At 46.2% G+C, this 23,963-nt stretch overlaps 1 protein-coding gene across 1 annotated transcript in view; it reads left to right on the top strand.

The window, feature by feature from the left end:
• The window catches only part of TXLNB (taxilin beta), a 105,586-nt gene that overhangs the window by 466 nt on the left and 81,157 nt on the right, over window positions 1-23,963 (top strand). The gene's annotated exons all lie outside the window — the stretch shown is intronic.

Raw genomic sequence — 23,963 nt, 5'->3', positions numbered from 1 at the left:
GTGTAAACAGATGCATCAAGGGTATTTTTTCAAATGAAAGAGAGGCAGATAGTTTTGGAAATATTTTCTAAAAAATGTCCCCAGATACTTTAGCTCAAAAACCACATTTAATAATTACATGTTGTTACATGTTAGGTAGAGCCACCTAAAGTGTTAACGGAAAAAAAAGTTTATGACAAATATTTTAACACTTTGCTGCAAGTTAATGGTTTTTTTTTTATCAATGGAGTTTTCCCGGGATTATGTTTTATATTACTCTTAAAAAAACAAAAAAAACAATTAGAATAATTTAGAAAATGCTCCTGGGAATAGATATTACTGTTACATACTTGGCGCTCCGTAGTGTTCTTTTTATCCTCAGAACGTCCACCTAATGTATCGAGTGCTAGAAGTTGCTCCTAGGTCAAATATTCCTATTGGCTAACCTACACAATAGCAGTAATCATTTTGCCGCCCATGTACAGGAGAAGCCTGACTGTTGGACTAAGCTACTGAGCGTGTTTGACTACCGGCGCGTAAAACATTAGTTGGACCTTCTGAGAGGGAAGCAAACTAATACCAGGGTGGGCCATAACAAGTATGTAACAGCAATATCTCGATACAGGAGCATTTTTTTTATAAATTATTTTAATTGGAGAACTGTTCTGTTTTCTTAGATCTAACTGAGAAATGTGTTGAAGCAATCCTGTGCAAAATATATTAGACTGAAGGTTTTAGATTGGTGTGTCAACGGATACCCTTTAGTCACTTGCCCAGATCCAAATCCATTAGTTATATCGATATATCGGAGAGAAGTAAGAGACACACAGACATGCTTTGTATACCCAAAAAATCCTTTTCTGGTTTATTGTTAGTATGCAGTTACAATTGTATCCCAAAAGAGAAATTGACTTGAGCGGAGGGAGTTGGCTTGAGCTAAGCCAATCACACGCAAGAAAGGTTTCTTGTGGGAACATACAAGTAAGACAGAAGCTTATAATAATAATGAGTAATAATGAGAAATAATGAGTAAGACAAGATTTCCCATAACAATCTTACAGCTGCAAATACAACATGTACATTCTCATAGCAGATTCAGATAAAGAATGGTAAACGCATGATTTCCCAGACAGTCCCAGAGCAAGTTTTGTCCTACAGAGAAACAGATGATGATTCAAAATATAAAATGGATTCTTTATACAAAATGAAATTACCTAAACACATTTTATTCACTTTCACATTTCCCACCTTTTGTTTATTTGCGGATGTTTTGTATCCAAGCCAGGTACTTAAAGGGGATCTGTCACTAGTTTAGTAATGCCCTATTTCCAAACTAATCTCATAGGTGCTGTCAAACTGATAATGCTATTGAAAATGGTGTCTCAAAAAGTTTATTATTTTAAAGGTTATGAGCTTTTTTCTAAGGGTATGTGCACACGCTAGCTGTCATTTACGTGTGAAAAGACAGACTGTTTTCAAGAGAAAACAGCTGCCTCGTTTCACTCGTAAATGCTCCTCCTCGCATTTTGCGAGGCGTCTGAGACGCTCGTAAATCTTGAGCTGTGCTTCATTGAGTTCAATGAAGAACAGCTCAAATTACGTGGCAAAGAAGTGCCCTGCACTTCTTTGCCGAGGCAGTCCATTTACGCGTCGTCGTTTGACAACTGTCAAACGACGACGCGTAAATTACAGGTTGTCTGCACAGTATGTCGGCAAACCCATTCAAATGAATGGGCAGATGTTTGCCGACGTATTGCAGCCCTATTTTCAGATGTAGAACGAGGCATAATACGCCTCGTTTACGTCTGAAAATAGGTCGTGTGAACCCAGCCTAAATATGCAAATTAGTCTATACTAGACAAATGGGCGTCAAGAGCAGCGATTCTCCTGAGGTGGAGCTGTCTCAAAGCCTCTGATGCTGTCCTATCAGCATGAAGCTGCTTCAAGCAGTATGAGAGACTGAGACTGGAGGGAAGGGGATCACTTAAATTGCAATTGTTTTGGCAGGCGCCAGAATATGAGGCACCGAAGCAAATATAATGCGATACATAATAAAACAACCTGCAGGATACTCTGGAGCAAACCCATTATCCATCCCCCAATACCCTTAAACCAGTAAGAGGGGTTTAGCCATGACAACCAATCTAACCACTCCAGGTTCCAACCATCTTTGGAATTAGCTTTCCTGAACTCTTTCTTTATTTTCTTAGCTTGATCTATGTCATGCTTGACTTGCAAAATTCCGGAATGTCTATATAATAGCAGCATTCTGGACGAACTATTGAGCACATGCCCCCTTGGCAGGCTTCCAAATAATCTAGTACTTGTAATGACAGGGATAGGGAAACAGACAAGTGAGCCCTAATCTACCCGCCACTCAGTCCCTGCCTACTTGCAACGACCCGCCCTAGGCGACGGGGTACAACTGGGCGACGGTCCCTACACTCAGTAAGTGCACGACAGACAACCAGACAAGGAAACACAGAACAAAGGGAAACGGGGCAGTTGCCCACGGCAACACCGTGAGCAACAAGAGTAGTAAACGAGCTGAGTCAAACCAGGAGAGTACGAGGTGCCAAACGCAGAGCAGGAGAGTAGTGAACAAGCCGAGTCAAACCAGGAGTGTACGAGGTACCAAACGCAGAGCAGAAGAGTAGTCAGTAAGCCAGGGTCAATACGAAGCAGGGACAAGTAGTTCAAGAAGCTGCAGCAGGGCCAGGAAACCAACAGAGAAGAATCACAAGCAAGGAGGAACAGGAAAGGCAGGTATAAATAGACAGAGGGCGGGAGCTAGCTCCGTCTGGCCAGGCTGTGATAGGCTCTCCCACTCCTAAGCCTGCCATCCTGAGTGGTGGAAGATGGAGTCAGTCTCACAGACATAGAAGCAGGTGCAGACTGATTACCTATGGGCGTGGATACAGAAGCTGTGCCTGGCAGATCCTTAACAGTACTATTGTATGTTGGTTAGTCACTAATACTCTGGGATTGTATTAACAGAACTTTCACCACTACGGATATACAAGATCGTGGGCAGCATTTTTTCCAAACCTAAAAATACACAGGAGTAATGTCACATAACATGACTTCAGGGTTCTCATTGCTTATGAGTTACAAAAACTAGTTACTTTCACCTCATAACTCCACATAATAAACCACTTTTAATACGTTGTCATTTTCAGTACTGTGGCATATTTACATACATTATGATTATAAACCTCAAACAATATAAACAATAGGCCTCAACTAATAAAATAATGCTTTCACCAATCTCAGTATTTCATCCCAGGATTGGGTCCCATCAGGGGCATAACTAGAAAAGTCTGGGCCCCATAGAAAACTTCCCTCCCCTGGGTGCCACACACAGCTCCCCCTTGCATATGGTGCCCCCCTGTAGACTGTGCCATACAGCCCCCCTGGAGATTCTGCCGTACAGCCCCCTGTAAATTCTGCCATACAGCCCCCCTGTAGATTGTGCCATAGAGCCCTCTGTAGACAGTGCTATACAGCCCCCCTGTAGATAGTGTCACGCACCCCTTGTCGATAGTGTCAACCTCCCCCCTGTAGATATTGCCCACCTCCCCCCTAATAGACAGTGCCATAAAGCCCACCTTGTAGATAATGCCCCCACCTCCCCCTTGTAGATAATGCCATAGAGCCCACCCTGTAGATAGTGCCCCCACCTCCCCCTTGTAAATAGTGACATACAGCCCCCCTTGTAAATAGCACCCCATCCTCCCCCTTGTAGATAGTGCCATGCAGCCCCTCCTTTAGATATCGTCCCCCACTTCCCCCTTGTAGATAGTACCATACTCCTCCCCTGTATAAAGTGCTCCCCATCTCCCCCTTATAATTAGTGCCATACAGCCCCCTGTACATAGCGCCATACAGTCCACCTGTAGATAGCGCCATACAGTACCCCTGTAGATAGCGCCATAGAGCCCTCTGTTAATAGCGCCATAGAGCCCCCTGTAGATAGCATCATACAGCACCCTGTAGATGGCGCTATACAGCCCCTCCTGTAGATAGCGCCATACAACCTCCCCCTTGTAGATAGTGCCATACAGCCCCCCAAACAAATAAAACCAAAAAATCTAATATTACCTAAGCCCCGTTCCCGCGATGAATGGAGCTTCTCCAAATAATTAATGGCTATGGGATCCTTGCGTAGGCCGGCGTGATTCAGTAACATCATCATGCCTGCCTGCACAGGGATCTTGTGGCTGTGCCTGATGGGCTGCAGGCTGAACTTGGCCTGTAGCCTAGTAAATGGCAGAGCAGGTGGATACCTCCCTGCTCTGCCATAGTGTTCAATAGTATCTGCGTCCTAAGGATGCATATACTATTAAATGCAGAGGCGTTGCTGCTGTAGCAGCAATAGCGGCTGCTAGTCGCACCACCGAGCATGGGGGGGCCATGCCGGCATGGTCCCCCTCATGCCGTGGGCCACGTAGCAGCCTCTATCGCTGCTACAACGGTAGTTATGCCACTGGGTCTCATTAGTGCATTGACAAGTCCTGTACATAATCATCCTCTTCTGTCTTCTGCAATTCACTGTCTGTCACCCTTAGGGTAACTCAGAGTTGTCTCTTCAACCAACCCTAGGTTCTGGGGTTTTTGGGGGCACAGACGCACAAGATGGCCTCCGAGGCCACAATACATAGACAGACAGAGACCCGAAGTGCATCTGCGTTGTCTCTCCTGGATAGAGAATTTGAGATGGTCCGTCTTCAAAGATTCCTCAGGTGGAACAGCAGATGAGGACAGCAGGGGTTGCTGAAATGTGAGAGCCGGACTAGGGAGTCCTCCCTCCCGAGGAGCAGCTCAGAACCTTTCTCGGATCTTTATGTCAATCCGGGCTGCCAGAAGAATGAGGGTAGATGGCAGCTCTCGGGCGGCAAGCTCGTCCTTAATCATGGGGGACAGTCCCTGCCAAAATGTTGCCACCAAGGCCTCATTGTTCCATAACAACTCTCCCTTAGGGTGCGGAAGTGAATGGTGTACTCGCCTACTGAAGTTTCTCCCTGGCAAAGGTTCAGCAAGGAGGCGGCTGCCGACAAGACTCGTCCAGGTTCCTCAAATACCATACAAAATATCCGTAGGAGCCCATGGAAATCACGGGTCTTTAGTCCTTGTCGTTTCCAGATGGGGTTCGCCCATGCTAGGGCCCTGCCAGTGAGGAAAGAGACGATGAAAGTGACCCTTGCGCCGTCAGTGGAAAATGCTTTGGCATACAGGCTGAAGGGGATCTGGCACTGGTCGAGAAATCCCCTGCAGGTCCTCGTGTCTCCATCATAGTGATGAGGTAGTGGCAGAGAAAATCGGGAGTCAGCACTGCCAGTAGGTGTAGTGGGAGGATCCGTACTGCCAGGAGGTGTAGTAGGAGGAACAGCAGAGGCAATATGAGCAGGTGCCAGGGGAACTGCAGCTTGTGCCTCAAGTCGCTTGTGATGTCGTCACGGTCTTGAGTTGACCAGCGGAGTCCATGTCACGACGCGGTGTGGACCCACTGGGCCGTACTGCCGTAGCGTTATAGCAGCTGGCCAAACAGGTTACAAAGTCAATGTCTATAATTCGGATAAGGTACCTGTGACAATTCAGACAGTAGCGATGGATTAGGCTAAGATGGAATTCTGGCAGCAGGCAGACAACAGGTGCGGTGAAACACAGCGGGTGTAGTAGGCGACACAACACGACTCCAACACTGTACAGCATGGGAACACGGTAGCACGGGATACGGGATACAGGTAGCAGCAACGGGAACACTGGAACTGGAAAACACTCAAGGTACCATTTGCAAAGACAGACACGGGTAGGTACAAACAACGCTCAGGCAATAAAGAAAGAGGCAGGGACCTTCTTATAGTCCAGGGTGCTCTGGGAGCAATCAGCTAATCTCACACATGTGTGCACTCTGGCTCTTTAAGACTGGACTGAGCTCGCGAGTGCACCCTAGTGGTCACTGCGGAACAGGATGGCCAACATGTGCTGGCATCTTTGGAGAGAAAGGCGGCAGCAGGATGAGAGGAGTTCGTGGTCAGCGACCACGGACGTTACACTGTGTATGGAATCTGACTAAGCAAAATGTGGGGATTGGGAACAGTCAGGGTCTGTGTTTTAAGAATTGGGTTTGTACATACATTATCAGAACCTCGTGTCTCACTCTTTACAAATCTCAAACAATGATGGGGTGGGTCCGAATTTTCAATATCTGTATTTAATTCCCATACTTTTGGACCCAGCGGAAGCAATGTGGCTGGGTTCACAACACTACAACACTAGATAATAACACATGAAAAAGCAAAGAAGTGAGAGTTCATACTTAGTGAGTCTAGTCTAGCGCCCACACTGTTGAAGACACCTCATCCCTGGCACTACATTTACAGTCCACATTTTGTAGTCTATCTATATACAGACAAATGCTTGGATTGCGCTTGTTGTAATTTTCTACTATCAGCGTGAGAGAGCACCTCTGCATAGTATATTACTGAGGGTGGTACTAAGGTCAGCAGTGTGAAGATAATAGACGATTAGTGTTGTGTCTTGCAAGAACATTTCACATTCTTTCTGACACTCCCACACACCGTAACCAGCTGCCTGCCGTTTCCCACAACCCCCCTCCTCTCAGACCCATTTTTGTAGAACTATGAGTCTCAGCAAGACAAAATGCTGAAAATAACTAAGACTCTGCTATATTTATAATTCTAAAACCTGACTGCACACAGCCAACCCCAGTCATTTAAAACCCATACATAAGGCACGCAAACTAGTCATCCAATTTACACAACCTTGTACTTAAGTTCAGTGTTCTAGGGTTTTTTACACACTCTTTAGTAACGAACAATTCAGTAGATATACAAAATGTTCTCATTACAGCTGATAGGAGTGAGAGAGCATGCAGTATAGATCTAAAATCAATATTATACTGTGGCCAACTGGTCTCAGTCCGTCAGCCATGAAATATCATTGGAAAGAGATTTCCCACATTTGTCAGTCCATTCTCATTTGAACCAGTCTGGTCCTCACACTCGTCTTCGACACACACACTGCACACGTGTCCACATTACACCCCCGTCATAATTTACATTGCTCACTGCAATGTACCCAGCTGTATTAGTCTTCATCATCACTAGTACAGTCACTCTCCTTGTCAAAATCTATGCCTGTATACACGTACCACTCATACCAACTTACTTGCACCACCAGTAATCCCTTACTCTCTGAGTTCCCCATTATCAGGAGTTAACCACAGAAGTCCTGATGGTACTACTGGATATTACCTCCGAATATCCAACTTCTCTGTCCCTAAATATCTTTGTCACCAATGGAGAGTCTGTCGATCCGGACAGTTTTCTATCCTCGACTCCCTGTCACCCAAGCACAGTCTGCCAATCCTGGAAAGTTGTCTGTCCCCCACGCACAGTCTGTCGATCCGGAAAATTGTCTGTCCCTGACTCTCTGTCATACAGTCTGTCGATCTGGACAGTTGTGTCACCCACTGACACCTATAGTACCTCACTGTGTCAGACGTCTCTGACACTCAAACAACTGAGCCGGACTTGACTTACCTGGTACTCAACTCTCTCAGACCAAGCGGGCAACAGGGTAACCTTTCCGTTGGTCTTTAACGATTTTACACAACAGCCAAATAATATATGAATTTACCAACAACAGACCTATAACAATACAACACAAACCCAACAGCCACCAATTCATTGCAGTTTTATTCTACAAAACCTTAATCTTCTTCACCTTTCCACACAGCGTGAGGAACCAAACACAATGGACACACTACCAGACCTCTGAAATTAGGTGACATTTTTTCTAACTGTCCAATCGGTAATACCTGAACGACTTACGTTACGTTATATGTATGTTAAAACTCCTCTCAACCATCCGCTCAGTATGATAGAACTGTAACCTAGCCTAGGGGTCTGACAAAGCTCATTCACTGAAGCAATATTTCTCATCACTTTTGCTTTTAACTCTAAGAGAACATTTACACTGTCGAAAATATACGCTCATATCATTCATAACTTTAACTCACTTATGCCCTTTATACCATTGACTCAAGAAAGATTTACACATCTGCAATCATTCATCACACAATAGTTTTAAACATACCTCTGAACAAGTGACTGCGTCTGGGAGATTGTCTCATCACAAAAACTAATACAAGGTCTTAACAATACATACAAGTAAAATGGTTTCTGCAAGAATAAGTTTCTTATTTACCGCGGTTTTGTTGTTACACCGATGCATCAATGACCGACTTCCTAGTGACAGTTATCAGACGATTAATCTCCCAGGTTTCGGCACCAAAAACTGTTGATGCAATCCTGTGCAAAATATATTAGACTGAAGGTTTAAGGCCCCATGCACACGACCGTAAAATAGTCCGTAATTACGGGCACATTCATTTCTATGGCTGACGGACACCTTCTCGTATATTTACAGTAAGGTGTACGTGCCATAGTAACTTTCCGAAAAAATAGGGCATGTCCTATTTTTTTATTTTATGTACCATGCTCCCATACTTTATAATGGGAGCACAGCCCGTAAATGCGGCCAGCTGTCTGCGGTTGTGGGCATTGAGCCTTAGATTGGTGTGTCAACGACACCCTTTAGTCACTTGCCCAGATCCAAATCCATTCGTTATATCGATATATCGGAGAGAAGTAATGGACACACAGACATGTTTTGCATGCCCAAAAATCCTTCTATGGTTTATTTCTTGTATGCATCTACAAATGTATCTTGAGGAGGAGGAGTTGGCTTGAGCGGAATGTGTTGGCTTGAGCTGAGCCAATCACAAGCAAGAAAAGTTTTTTTTATGAGAGCTTACAAGTAAGACAAAAGCTTCTAACAAGAAGTAATGGGTAAGACAAGATTTCCTATAACAATCTTACAGCTGCAAAGACAACACGTACATTCTCATAGCAGATTCAGATAAAGAATGGTAAACACAATATCTCCCAAACTGTCCCAGAGCATGTTTTGTCTTACAGAGAAACAGATGATCCTTCACAATATAAAATGGATTCTTCATACAAAATTGAATCACTTAAACATATTTTACTCACTTTCATAAAATGTAAGTAAAGCAAATGTAAGATCCGCACAACAGTCTTGTTCTGAAATTACAGACACAGGGACTGGGGGAACGTGTATGCAAGTGGGTAAAGGATTGGTTAAGGGACAGAAAACAGAGTTGTTATAAATGGAACTTACTGAAAATGGGTTGAAGTCAGCAGCGGGGTACAACACGGATTGGTGTTAGACCCAATACTTTTTTATTAATGACCTTGCGGATGGGATTGATAGCAAGGTGTGAGTTTTTGCTGACGATACAAAACTTTGTAGGATACTTAAAACTCAGCTTGACTCTAAAATATTACATAAAGACCTAGATAAGCTGGCAGCATGGGAAAAATCATGGCAGATAAAATTTAATGTTGATAAATGTAAAGTAATGCACTTAGGACGCAATAATAACATTAATTAATATACATTAAATGGAATAAAACTGGGGATAATGGAACAAAAGAATGACCTGGGTATTCTGGTAACAAATAAGTTAGGCAGCAGCATTCAATGTCAGGCAGCAGCTGCAAAAGCAAATTGGATTTTGGGGTATATTGTAATGACAGGAGGGTAGGGAAACAGACAGTGAGCCCTAATCTACCCACCACTCAGTCCCTGCCTACTTGCAACGACCCGCCCTAGGCGACGGGGTACAACTGGGCGACGGTCCCTACGCTCAGTAGGTGCACGACAGACAAACAGACAAGGGGACACAAGCAAAGGGAAATGGGGCAGTTGCCCATGGCAACACCGTGAGCAACAAGAGAGGTGAACGAGCCGAGTCAAACCAGGAATGTACGAGGTACCAAACGCAGAGCAGGAGAGTAGTCAGTAAGCCGGGGTCAGTATGAAGCAAGGTCAAATAGCTAGGAGCTGCAGCAAGGCCAGGAAACCACACGAGAAGAATCACAAGCAAAGGAGGAACAGGAAAGGCAGGTATAAATAGACAGAGGGCGGGAGCTAGCTCCGTCTGGCCAGGCTGTGATAGGCTCTCCCACTGCTAAGCCTGCCACCCTGAGTGGTAGAAGATGGAGTCAGTCTCAGAACATAGAACCAGGTACAGACTGATTACCCATGGGCGTATACACAGAAGTTGTGCCTGGCAGATCCTTTACAGTACCCCCCCCCCTTTTATGAGGGGCCACCGGACCCTTTCTAAGTGGACCTGGTTTATTGAGGAAACAAAGGTGGAACTTCCTGACCAATACCCCAGAGTGAACATCCCGAGCGGGTACCCAAGTCCTCTCCTCAGGCCCGTATCCTCTCCAATGGACCAGGTACTGGAGGGAGCCTTGGACCATCTTGCTGTCCACAATCTTGGCCACCTCGAATTCCACCCCCTCAGGGTTGAGAACGGGAACAGGAGGTTTCCTCGAGGGAGTCCAGGACGGGGAGCAGCGTTTAAGGAGGGAGGCATGAAACACGTCGTGTATGCGAAAAGATGGGGGCAACTCCAGTCAGAAGGAGACAGGATTGAGGACTTCAATGACCTTATACGGCCCTATAAACCGGGGAGCAAACTTCTTGGACGGGACCTTAAGGCGCAAGTTCTTAGACGATAACCACAACAGATCCCCGACCATAAACAAGGGGTTAGCAGAACGTCTTCTATCAGCCTGAGTTTTTTGTATACTCTGGGACGCCTCTAGGTTCTTCTGAACCTGGGCCCAGACTGTGCACAGTTCCCAATGGACGACCTCTACCTCGGGATTGTTGGAACTACCAGGTGAAACGGAGGAGAACCGTGGATTAAACCCAAAATTACAGAAAAAGGGGGAGACCCCTGACGAGTTACTGACCCGGTTATTAAGGGAAAATTCGGCGAGGGGAATGAATGAGACCCAATCATATTGACAGTCAGAGATAAAACACCTTAAATATTGTTCTAGAGACTGATTAGTCCTCTCAGTTTGGCCATTAGTTTCAGGATGGAAGGCAGAGGAGAAGGACAGATCAATCTCCAACTTTTTACAGAAGGCTCTCCAAAACAATGAAACAAATTGTACCCCTCTGTCCGAAACAATATTGACAGGGACCCCATGGAGACGCAGGATGTGTTTGAAAAACAAGGTAGCTAACGTCTTAGCATTGGGTAGTTTCTTGAGGGGCACAAAGTGGCACATCTTACTGAAGCAGTCTACTACCACCCACACCACCGACTTGCCTTGAGATGGAGGCAAATCGGTGATAAAATCCATGGAAATATGGGTCCAAGGTCTCTGGGGAATGGGCAAAGAACGTAGTAAGCCCGCTGGTCGGGACCTGGGAGTCTTGGACCTGGCACAAACCTCACAAGCGGCGACGTAGGCCTTAACGTCTTTAGGCAACCCAGGCCACCAATAGTTTCTGGCAATGAGGTGTTTGGTACCCAGGATGCCTGGATGACCAGATAGTGCGGAGTCATGATTTTCCCTAAGTACCCTTAGCCGGAATTGCAGGGGAACAAACAGCTTGTTCTCAGGAAGGTTCCCGGGAGCTGAACCTTGATCAGCCGCAATTTCAGAGACTAAATCAGAATCAATAGAAGAAACGACTATACCAGGAGGCAAAATACAAGCAGGATCTTCCTCCGAAGGAGGGCTGGCCATGAAGCTACTCGACAGTGCATCGGCCTTAATATTTTTAGACCCAGCCCTATAGGTAACCAAAAAGTTGAATCTGGTAAAAAATAGCGCCCATCGAGCTTGTCTCGGGTTTAGCCTCCGGGCAGATTCTAGGAAAACCAGATTCTTGTGGTCGGTAAGGACCGTTACCTGGTGCCTAGCCCCCTCCAGGAAGTGGCGCCACTCTTCAAATGCCCATTTAATGGCTAAGAGTTTGCGGTTGCCAATATTATAGTTACTCTCAGTGGGCGAAAACTTCCTGGAGAAGTAGGCACAGGGACGGAGATGGGTGAGGGACCTGGTACCCTGGGACAAGACAGCCCCCACTCCCACCTCGGATGCGTCAACCTCCACGATAAATGGCTCCATTTGGTTGGGCTGGACCAGCACCGGGGCCGAGATAAAGCACTTCTTAAGGACCTCAAAAGCCTGGACAGCCTCAGGAGGCCAGTGGAGGAGATCAGCACCTTTGCGAGTGAGGTCCGTAAGAGGCTTAGCGATGACCGAGAAGTTAGCAATAAATCTCTTGTAATAATTAGCGAACCCCAAGAAACACTGTAACGCCTTCAGGGAGGCAGGTTGGACCCATTCCGCCACAGCCTGGACCTTGGCAGGGTCCATGCGGAATTCATGAGGAGTGAGGATTTGACCCAAAAATGGTATCTCTTGCACCCCAAACACACATTTTTCGGTCTTAGCAAACAGTTTGTTTTCCCGAAGGACCTGGAGCACCTTCCTGACATTCTCAATGTGGGAGGACAAGTCCTTGGAAAACACAAGTATGTCATCAAGGTACACTACAAGAAATACCCCCAGGTAATCTCTTAAAATCTCATTTATGAAATTCTGGAAGGCCGCGGGGGCATTACACAACCCAAAGGGCATGACGAGGTATTCGAAATGACCTTCGGGCGTGTTAAACGCAGTCTTCCACTCATCCCCCTCTTTGATGCGGATAAGGTTATACGCCCCCCCCCCCCCCGTAGATCAAACTTAGAGAACCATTGGGCCCCCTGGACTTGATTAAAGGGATCAGGAATCAAAGGAAGGGGATACTGGTTCCTTACAGTGACCTTATTCAAGTTACGGTAGTCAATGCATGGCCTAAGACCACCATCCTTCTTCCCTAAGAAGAAGAAGCCAGCACCTACCGGAGAAGTAGAGGGGCGAATGTAACCCTTGGCCAGGCATTCCTGGATATACTCTCTCATGGCTTCACGTTCGGAACAAGAAAGGTTAAATATCCTACCCTTAGGGAGCTTAGCTCCTGGTACCAAATCGATAGCGCAATCGTATTCTCTATGAGGAGGTAACACTTCAGAGGCCTCCTTAGAGAAAACATCGGCGAAGTCCTGAACAAACTCAGGTAGCGTGTTCACCTCCTCAGGGGGAGAAATGGAATTAACAGAAAAACATGACGCCAAGCATTCATTACCCCATTTGGTAAGCTCCCCAGTATTCCAGTCAAACGTGGGATTATGCAACTGCAACCAGTGAAGGCCTAAAACCAAATCGGACGATAATCCCTGCATCAACAGTACAGAGCACTGCTCCAAATGCATGGAGCAAACAAGGAGTTCAAAAACAGGGGTATGCTGAGTAAAATAACCATTAGCAAGAGGAGTGGAGTCGATACCCACTACCGGGACAGGTTTAAGCAAATCAATCAAAGGCATAGCTAGAGACATAGCAAATTCCACAGACATGATATTAGCAGAAGACCCTGAATCCACGAAGGCACTGCCTGTAGCAGACCTACCACCAAAAGAGACCTGAAAGGGAAGCAAGATTTTACTATGTTTCATATTTACGGGAAATACCTGTACGCCCAAGTGACCTCCCCGATGATCACTTAGGCGCGGAAGTTTTCCGGCTGCTTATTCTTACGCCTAGGACAGGTGTTCACTTGATGTTTGTCATCCCCACAATAGAAGCAGAGACCATTCTTCCTGCGGAACTCTCTACGTTGTCGGGGGGACACGGAGGCCCCGAGTTGCATAGGTACCTCCGAGTCTTCCGTGGAAGAGCGAAGCAACGGGACCTCGGGAGGCATCATGGGGGAGTCAGAGGGGAAAACACAAAACCGTTCAAGTTGTCGTTCCCTGAGACGTCGGTCAAGTCATACCGCTAAAGCCATAACCTGGTCTAAGGAGTCAGAACAGGGATAGCTAACTAGCAGGTCTTTCAGGGCGTTCGACAGACCCAACCTAAACTGGCACCTTAAGGCAGGGTCATTCCACCAAGAAGCTACACACCACTTCCTAAAGTCAGAGCAATACTCCTCCACAGGTCTCTTACCCTGACGTAAGGTCACCAGCTGACTCTCGGCAAAGGCAGTCCTGTCAGTCTCGTCATAAATGAGTCCGAGAGCAGAAAAGAAACGGTCAACGGAGGAAAGTTCAGGAGCGTCAGGAGCCAGGGAGAAGGCCCATTCTTCGGGCCCTTCCTGGAGCCGGGACACGATTATACCCACCCGCTGGCTCTCAGAACCTGAGGAGTGGGGCTTTAAGCGAAAGTAGAGCTTACAACACTCCCGAAAGGAGAGAAAAGTCCTCCGGTCCCCTGAGAACCGGTCAGGCAACTTGAGGTGGGGTTCAAGAGGTGAGGTGAGGGGTACTACCATGGCAGCGTCAGGCTGGTTGACCCTCTGAGCCAGGGCCTGGACCTGTAGGGAGAGACCCTGCATTTGCTGAGCCAGGGTTTCAAGGGGGTCCATAATAGAGTGAGGGACCAGGGTAGCCTAGGTATATGGGCTTGTGATTATGTAATGACAGGGGGGTAGGGAAACAGACAGTGAGCCCTAATCTACCCACCACTCAGTCCCTGCCTACTTGCAACGACCCGCCCTAGGCGACGGGGTACAACTGTGCGACGGTCCCTACGCTCAGTAGGTGCACGACAGACAAACAGACAAGGGGACACAAGCAAAGGGAAATGGGGCAGTTGCCTACGGCAACACCGTGAGCAACAAGAGAGGTGAACGAGCCGAGTCAAACCAGGAATGTACGAGGTACCAAACGCAGAGCAGGAGAGTAGTCAGTAAGCCGGGGTCAGTATGAAGCAAGGTCAAATAGCTAGGAGCTGCAGCAAGGCCAGGAAACCACACGAGAAGAATCACAAGCAAAGGAGGAACAGGAAAGGCAGGTATAAATAGACAGAGGGCGGGAGCTAGCTCCGTCTGGCCAGGCTGCGATAGGCTCTCCCACTCCTAAGCCTGCCATCCTGAGTGGTGGAAGATGGAGTCAGTCTCAGAGACATAGAACCAGGTGCAGACTGATTACCCATGGGCGTATACACAGAAGTTGTGCCTGGCAGATCCTTTACATATATAAAAAGAGAGATAAAAACCCGAGATTCAAATGTAATATTACCACTCTATAAATCCCTTTTAAGGCAACAACTAGAACATGGAATTCAGTTTTGAGCTCCACATGGTAAAAAGGACAAATGAGAACTGGAGAGGGTTCAAAGGCAGGCAATGAGATAATTAAATGGGATGGGAAGTGTCGCTTACAATGAAAGGCTGGAAAAATTGGGCTTGTTCAGCTTGGAAAAAAGACTTCTTAGAGGGGATCTTATTAATATGTACAGTGAAGGAAATAAGTATTTGATCCCTTGCTGATTTTGTAAATTTGCCCACTCTCAAAGACATGAACAGTCTAGAATTTTTAGGCTAGGTTAATTTTACCAGTGAGAGATAGATTATATTAAAAAAAAAACAGAAAATCACATTGTCAAAATTATATATATTTATTTGCATTGTGCACAGAGAAATAAGTATTTGATCCCTTTGGCAAACAAGACTTAATACTTGGTGGCAAAACCCTTGTTGGCAAGCACAGCAGTCAGATGTTTTTTGTAGTTGATGATGAGGTTTGCACACATGTTAGATGGAATTTTGGCCCACTCCTCTTTGCAGATCATCTGTAAATCATTAAGATTTCGAGCTGTCGCTTGGCAACTCTGATCTTCAGCTCCCTCCATAAGTTTTCGATGGGATTAAGGTCTGGAGACTGGATAGGCCACTCCATGACCTTAATGTGCTTCTTTTTGAGCCACTCCTTTGTTGCCTTGGCTGTATGTTTCGGGTCAATGTCGTGCTGGAAGACCCAGCCACGAGCCATTTTTAATGTCCTGGTGGAGGAAAGGAGGTTGTCACTCAGGATTTGACGGTACATGGCTCCATCCATTCTCCCATTAATGCGGTGAAGTAGTCCTGTGCCCATAGCAAAGAAACACCCCAAAACATAATGTTTCTACCTCCATGCTTGACAGTGGGGACGGTGTTCTTTGGGTCATAGGCAGCATTTCTCTTCCTCCAAACACGGCGAGTTGAGTTAATGCCAAAGAGCTCAATTTTAGTCTCATCTGACCACAGCACCTTCTCCCAATCACTCTCAGAATCATCCAGATGTTCATTTGCAAACTTCAGACGGGCCTGTACATGTGCCTTCTTGAGCAGTGGGAAATTGCGGGCACTACAGGATTTTAATCTATTACGGTGTAATGTGTTACCAATGGTTTTCTTGGTGACTGTGGTCCCAGCTGCCTTGAGATCATTAACAAGTTCCCCCCGTGTAGTTTTCGGCTGAGCTCTCATCTTCCTCAGGATCAAGGATACCCCACGAGGTGATATTTTGCATGGAGCCCCAGATCGATGTCGATTGACAGTCATTTTGTATGTCTTCCATTTTCTTACTATTGCACCAACAGTTGTCTCCTTCTCACCCAGCGTCTTACTTATGGTTTTGTAGCCCATTCCAGCCTTGTGCAGGTCTATGATCTTGTCCCTGACATCCTTAGAAAGCTCTTTGGTCTTGCCCATGTTGTAGAGGTTAGAGTCAGACTGATTAATTGAGTCTGTGGACAGGAGTCTTTTATACAGGTGACCATTTAAGACAGCTGTCTTTAATGCAGGCACCAAGTTGATTTGGAGCGTGTAACTGGTCTGGAGGAGGCTGAACTCTTAATGGTTGGTAGGGGATCAAATACTTATTTCTCAGTGCACAATGCAAATAAATATATATAATTTTGACTATGTGATTTTCTTATTTTTGTTTTATATAATCTATCTCTCACTGGTAAAATTAACCTAGCCTAAAAATTCTAGACTGTTCATGACTTTGACAGTGGGCAAACTTACAAAATCAGCAAGGGATCAAATACTTATTTCCTTCACTGTATAAGTATATGTGTTTGCAATACAGAGAACTAGCACATGATCTGTTCCTTCCAAAGACTCTACAAAGGACAAGGGGATACGCATTGCGTGTGGAAGAAAGACGTTTCAGACATCAATAGAGAAAAGGATTCTTTACAGATAGTAGAGATGGCAGATACTGTCAGCATTTAAAAAAAGGCTAGATGCCTGATGGACATGTGTTTTTTTTTTCAACCTATGTACCTCTGTAGTATTGAATCGTGGGACAACACCTTTAACAGTTTACAGCCAATTACTTGTAAGAACAAATGAACCAATCAAACAAAAAAATATAATTGTGAAAAATGCAAAGTGATGACAAGTTCAGTTATGACATCCTTGGTGTCAATGGTGTACAATAATGTTTGAAACTGCCATCAACTAATTCAGACACATCCAGATGGCCCAAACACTAAATGGGACTCCCGAACCACTAGTTGGGGGACACCATCTTAAACTGAATCATAATATGATATTATATGAAAATATACTGTACAAAATTATATATAACATATTTACATATAGTGCTTTTAATTTTTTCAGATTGGTCTGAGGATTTTTATCTTGGTGATTGTCTAATTATTTCCTTATGTGGTCAAGTATTACATTTTAAAGTAATAAAAAAACTATAATTAGCTTACTGTGTCAGTCTAGTTATACTATTCCACCCAAGCTAACATCGGGCGTAAAGAGAAAGCTCCTACAAGCTGGGCGATGCTGTTGCCATGGCAACCCTATGAGATATGGAAAGTATCGTGCACTGGTCCAATTCTTATTAAATGGACCCGTGCATGATACTGCCGTTTTTCACAGCCGATTTGCACCTGATTTCATAGACCCCTCATAGACTTGTGTATATTGAGGGATCCGTGAAAACAGGCAAAAATAGGACATGTCCTATTTTTTCACGGGACGTTCACACGGTCTGTGAAAACAACGGTCAGGTGAATAGCTCCATAGAAGTACATTGATTTTTATGCAGCCGTATGACGGCCGTTAAAAAAACGTCCATCACACGGCCGACTTCCACGTTCATGTGAATAAGGCCTAACTGGACTGACACTTAAAACGTTAACTATTTAGCAATAATAATACAATAGAATAATTCTTATATCATTAATAGTTTTAAAAATGTATTAATCTACGTATTTAAATGTGCCCTCTACCATTGTCCCGATGTGAAGACATAAAAAGCATCCTCCTCCTGGAATCCAGTAAATATGTGTTAATCCCGGTGTGCAAGAAACATGTTCAAATGCTTTCCCTTAGTGATATCCTAGTGATCCACTGTCAGATAAAGACAAAAGAGACATAGTACAATACCTCCAGGCCACCATAGCATACTAAAATCTGTCTTTATTAATACTCACAAACCAGGCTGTACACAAGGTACAAAATTGTATGAAAAGTAAGATTAAAAAGTCCACATGTAGACCAAATGCCCATGGAATTTTTTTATCTTACTAGGAGATCTCTGAGGGAAAACAAGTTAATATGTTCTTTGCACACCAGGATTGACAACTATTCACTGGATTCTAGGAGAAGAAGGCTGCCGTACATGCTCTGTCGGGTGTGGAATATGCAGGGATATTGTCCCCTAGAATGCAATATTTCTAGGAGAGAATACTTCCGTACATACGAAGTCTGATAGAGCATGTATGTCAGATTCTAATAGAATCTGAGGTACACAGAGGAACAGTAGAGGACCTATGCACCTCTATGGGCTTTGTTTTAATGCAAGTTTTAATGTCGTTTTTTGAGAGGAAAGACTTATTCAGTTTTTGTAGTCACTCCTCAAAAAAGCTGCATGAAAAACTGCATGTGTGAATCTTGTTTTAGATAGTTTTTATAAATGACCTCCTACTGTGTTTTTTGTATAAGAAATAAAATAAGTATTTTCATGTTTTATTTATTTTATTGGGGTAGGTACATTTTTCTAGAGCTGATTCTGTGTTCTTAGTCAATTACTTCAGACCCAGTTCTTTGGCCTCAATATATAGATAGCACACATTATCTCATAACAAAACACTACAGATATAATTGCCCTCAAAACATCCCTGATCCATGGAGGCCTTGACTTTACGAGACCTCTTAAGGTTCCTGTGGTATTTGGCACCAAGACGTTAGGTAGGCCTCCATGGATCAGACTTTTTTTTATAGCACATCCCACAGATGCATGATTAGATTGAGATCTGGGGAATTTGGAGGCCAAGTCGACACCTTAAACTCTTTGTCATGTTCCTCAAACCATTCCTGAACAACTGCAGTGTGGCAGAGCCCTTATTCTGCTAAAAGGGAAAACCGTTGCGATAAAGGGGTGTACTAGGATGGAAACAATATTTAGGTAGGTGATGCGTGTCAAAGTAACATGCACATGAATGCCAGGGCCCAAGGTTTCCCAACAGAACATTGCCCAGAGCATAACACTGTTTCTGCCAGTTTGCCTACTTCTCATCCTGGTGCATCCTGATAACATCTCTTCCCCAAGTAAGCAAATGTGTGTTCTGACACCTTTCTATCATAACCAGCGTTTACGTTATAAGCAATTTGTGCTACAATAGCTCTTTTGTGGGATCAGATCACACGGACCAGCCTTCACTTCCCACCCGCCTCATTTAGCCTTGGGTGCCGAAAAACCCTGTCGCAGATTCATCAGACCCTTATGCTTGCCCGTTTTTCAAAACCTGACTGCTCATATATCTATATATACATATACATATATATTGTCAAGTCCATGTCCGCGGGCCGTCAGGCCCACTCACCACCTGACGGCCGCAGCCATGGGTCTGCGAGCGCTGGCCCCAGTCTCCTCCTCAGGAGAAGCCAGCGCTCACTTCCGTTTACCTCGGCTGGGTCCTGTAGGGTGCTCGCGCACGCTCGTGCCCGCTCTTATAGGGCCAGCGTGCGCACCTGAAGTTAATGTCAAAATTAGCCCATGAGTACAATGGACTATAAAAAGGGCTCAGCCGTTTCCTCCCATGCCTGAGCGTTGTTGTCGTACCCAAAGTTTTTCTAAGTAAATGGTCTTCTAGTGTTTCCCAGGTCCCAGTGTTCCCCGTTCCTGTACCTGTATCCTGTATCCTGTGCTATCCTGGTTAAGTGCCGTGCTGAGCTGAAGTCGTGCTGTGCTATATATCATACCTGCCCTGCTACACCACGCCTGACATCTGCCTGCTGTCTAGTCCCAGCCGAGCCTGTCTCACTATTGTCTGAGCTGCCACAGGTACACTATATGAACTATAGACTGTGACCTGCATCCTGTTGGTCAGCTGCTATACCGTCAAGGCGGTATGGTCAAGTTGGTCCACGTACCCAACGTGAGAGTACGCTCATGTCAAGGACCCAGCTGGTCGATCTAAGACCAAGATGACGTCACAAGAGATGCGGACGGATATGCTAGAACTCCGGTCTCGACAGGACCAACTCCTCCAGGCCTTGAATATTATCGCACGTCGGCAGGAGGTACAAGCTGCCATTCCTCCTACTACACCTCCTGGCAGTGTTGATCCCCGATTTTCTTTGCCACTTCCTGATCGCTATGATGGAGATGCAGGGACCTGTCGTGGATTTTTGAACCAGTGTCATACTTCAGCCTGTATGCAAGGGCATTTTCATCTGATGGCGCAAGGGTCGCTTTCATCATCTCTCTCCTCACTGGTAGGGCCCTTGCATGGGCGAATCCTATCTGGGAGAGACAAGGACCAGAGACTCGTGACTTCCAGGGGTTCCTCCGGACATTTTGCATGGTGTTTGAGGAGCCTGGACAAGTCCCGTCTGTAGCCGCCTCCTTGCTGAACCTACGCCAAGGAGACACCTCCGTGGGCGAGTACGCCATCCACTTCCGCACCGGGGCGGGACAACTGTTGTGGAACAAAGAGGCCCTAATGGCTACATTCTGTCAGGGACTGTCTCCTAAGATTAAGGACGAACTTGCCGCTGGAGATCTACCGTCTACCCTGGATGACCTCATGCTTCTGGCCGCCCAGATTGATATAAGGATCCGAGAATGGCTCCAAGAAGCTCGTCGGGAGGGAGGTCTCCCTAGTCCGGTCCCTACTGTGCAGCAACCCCTGCTGTCCTCAGATGCCGACCCTCCTAAAGAGTCTGTGAGGATGGACCAGTTTAAGCTATCTACACAGGAGAGACAACCCAGACGCACCTCGGGATTCTGTCTATATTGCGGCCTCGGAGGCCATCTTGTGCGTCTGTGTCCCCAAAAGCCCCAAAGGTAGGAGAGACAACCTTGGATAAAGAAGGATTTTTGTCTAAATTGTCTATTCCCGTGACCATAATGTCTGGCGAAAAAACGCATGGGGTCTCTGAGTATCTGGACTCTGGTTCTGCGACTAATTTCATTTATAGAGACCTGGTGGATTTTCTCGAATTACCCACTACCCATCTGGAGAGGCCGTTGATGGTTGCATCTGTAAATGGACTGCCTCTGCCAGACCCAGTTGTAGCTGTCACGAAGCCGCTGAGGCTCCAAGTAGGGGCTCTCCACTCCGAGCTTCTATTGTTCTTTGTCTTGTCCAGGGCCGTTAACCCCGTGCTGCTGGGCCTGCCTTGGCTCCAACTGCATGCCGCAGTCCTGGACTGGAACTCTAGAGAAGTTCTACAGTGGGGCCCCGAGTGTCTCAACCGTTGACTGGCACGAATTCGTTTGGCTCAGCCTCCTCTGCCTCGGTCATTGGCGGGATTGCCTGGTCATTATGCTGCATTTTCGGACATCTTTAGCAAGAGAGGCGGAGACGCTGCCCCCACACCGGGCGTATGACTGTCCTAACGAGCTGATTCATGGTGCATTCCTTCCCCGTGGTAGGGTATATCCTCTCTCCTTGCCAGAGACTCTGTCCATGTCCACTTATGTTAAGGAGAACTTGGAGAGGGGCTTCATACGGATGTCTTCCTCCCCGGCAGGAGCCGGGTTCTTATTTGTCAAGAAAAAGGATGGTTCCCTGCTGCTTGTATTGACTACCGGGGTCTCAACCAGATCACGGTGAAAAATAAGTATCCGTTGCCTTTGATCTCAGAATAGTTTGATCATATATGTGGTGCCAAGATTTGTTCCAAACTAGACCTGCTTGGGGCTTGCAACCTAATCCGGATTCGTGTGATGAATGGAGGACTGCATTTAACCTCGGTGACGGACACTATGAATATCTAGTAATGCCCTTCGGCCTGTGTAATGCTCCCGCGGTCTCGAGGAGTTCGTTAATGACATCTTCCGTGACCTCCCCTATGTTTGTGTTGTGGTCTATCTTGATGACATCTTGATATTTTTTCTCCAGATCCTATAACTCATTAGAGACAAGTCTGTCAAGTTTTGCTGCAGTTAAGGGAGAATCGCCTGTTGGAGAAGTGCATGTTTGAGAGAGATGCACTACCCTTCCTGGGCTACATCATCTCGAATCGAGGTCTCAAGATGGATCCTGAAAAGGTCAAGTTCGTCCTGGAATGGCCACGCCCTCAAGGCTTGAGGACCATACAGCGCTTTCTGGGATTCGCCAATTTTTACAGTTCATTCCAAACTTCTCCTCATTGACATCTCCTATCTCTAACCCCACCAAGAAGGACATGAACGCCAAGGTGTGGACTCCTGAGGCAGAGTACCTTCACTTCAGCCTCTATCCTCCATCATTCAGATGTTTCTCGACAGTTCTCGTTGGAGGCGGACGCCTCCTCTGTGAGTGCTGGTGCACTCCTGTTCCAGATAGGTTCCAAGGGCAAGTCAATGGTATGTGGATATTTCTCTAAGCTCTTATCTTCCGCAGAACGCAACCACTTGATTGGGGATTGGGAGTTACTGGCCATCAAATTGGCCCTGGAGGAGTGGAGACATCTACTAGAGAGCGCAGCTCATCCCATCCTGATTTTTACGGACCACAAGAATCTCACCTATCTCCAGACGGCCCAACGGCTGAACCCTCATCAGGCCAGGTGGTCGCTGTTCTTTACCAGGTTCCAGTTTGAGCTCCATTATCGCCCGGCTGACAAGAATGTGAGGGCCGATGCCTTGTCCTGGTCATTTGAGACAGAGGACACCATGGAGATTCCACAGAATATTATTGATCCGTCTTGCATTGTCTCTGTCAACCACTTGCAAGTTAGGGACATCCCTCCGGGGAGGACCTTTGTGCGCCTGGCTGACAGAGGGAGAATCCTCTGCTGGGGAAATTGCTCTAGACTGGCAGTTAACGTAAGTAACTGTAAGACCCGATACCTGATTGCCCATCATTTCTGTTGGTCCACGCTGCCCAAGGTCATCATGGACTTTATTTCTTCCTGCTCAGTCTGTGCAGCTAACAAGGTTGCTCACTCCAGACCTGCTGGTCTGCTCCAGACGCTGCCGGAGCCCGATGTTCCCTGGCAGCATATAGCTATGGACTTTATTACTGACCTGCCTCTCTCTGCGGGAAGCAGTACTGTCTGGGTGGTGGTGGACCGATTTTCGAAAATTGCTCACTCCGTTCCACTGACCGGCCTTCCTTCTGCTCCTCAACTGGCAAACCTTTTCATCCCACACATCTTCTGCCTGCACGGCTTGCCATGGCATATTGTGTCTGATCGGGGGGTCCAGTTCACCTCTAGGTTCTGGAGAGCCCTCTGTAGACTTCTCAACCTGAAATTGGACTTTATCCTCTGCCTCCCATCCTCAGTCCAATGGTCAAGTCGAGAGGATCAAACAGTTCTTAGAGAACTACCTACGCCACTTCAGCTCCAAGCAGCATGATGACTGGGTGCAGCTTCTTCCATGAGCTGAGTTCTCATATAACAATAACACTAGCGAGTCCACAAAAACCACACCGTTCTTCATTGTCTACGGCCAACACCCACAAATTCCTCTCTCGGTGCCCGCTATGTCTGAGGTACTAGCAGCTGATTCCGCTTTTAGGGACTACCTGCAGATCTGGTAGCAGACCCGAGCCTCCATCTTACTGGCAGTCGACCGCATGAAATGGAAGCAGACAATAGGAGAAGAGAACGTCCTCAATTTCTCGCTGGCACAAGGGTCTGGCTGTCCTCCAGGAATATAAGACTGAGGGTGCCATCATACAAATTTGCTCCCAGGTTCCTCAGACCCTTTGAGATCTTACATCAGA

Source organism: Rhinoderma darwinii, chromosome 4, assembly GCF_050947455.1.
Source record: "Rhinoderma darwinii isolate aRhiDar2 chromosome 4, aRhiDar2.hap1, whole genome shotgun sequence".
NCBI classification, from domain to species: Eukaryota; Metazoa; Chordata; class Amphibia; order Anura; family Rhinodermatidae; genus Rhinoderma; species Rhinoderma darwinii.
The sequence above is the reverse complement of the archived record's forward strand: the minus strand, read 5'-3'. Positions and strand labels throughout refer to the sequence as shown.